Genomic DNA, 745 nt, shown 5'->3' on the forward strand with positions numbered 1-745 from the left:
CCCACCTGTACTGTCCTCCCCACATGGCTCCACCTGTACTGACCTCCCCACCCATTCCACCTGTAATTGTCCTCTCCCCACCTGGCTCCACCTGTACTGGACTCCCCACCTGGCTCCACCTGCACTGACCTCCCCACCTGGCTCCACACCCTGCACTGTCCCCCTCCCCACCTGGCTCCACCTGTACTGTCCTGCCCACCTGGCTCCACCTGCACTGTCCCTCCCCCTCACCTGGCTCCACCTGTACCAACCCTCCTCACCTGGTTCCACCTGCACTGTCCTCCTCACCTGGCTCCACCTGTACTGTCCTCCTCACCTGGCTCCACCTGTACTGACCTCCCTCACCTGGCTCCACCTGTACCTGTCCTGTCTGACCTGGCTCCACCTGGTACTGACCTCCCACCTGGCTCCACCTGTACTGACTCTCCCTGTCTGGCTCCACCTTGCACTTTGATCTCCCCACCTGGCTCCACCTGTACTGAGACCTCCCCACCTGGCTCCACCTGTACTGACCTCCCCACCTGGCTCCACCTGTACTGTCCTGCTCACCTGGCTCCCACCCAGGTACTCCTCGACCTCCCCACCTGGCCCCACCTGTACTGTCCTGCTCCAATTGGCCCACCTGGTACTGACCTCCCTCAATTCTGGCTCCACCTGTACTGACCTCCCTCACCTGGCTCCACCTGTACTGACCTCCTCACCTGGTCTTCCACCTGTACTGACCTCCTCACCTGGCTCCACCTGT

Source organism: Homarus americanus, unplaced genomic scaffold, assembly GCF_018991925.1.
Source record: "Homarus americanus isolate GMGI-L3 unplaced genomic scaffold, GMGI_Hamer_2.0 scaffold36188, whole genome shotgun sequence".
Classification (NCBI taxonomy): Eukaryota; Metazoa; Arthropoda; class Malacostraca; order Decapoda; family Nephropidae; genus Homarus; species Homarus americanus.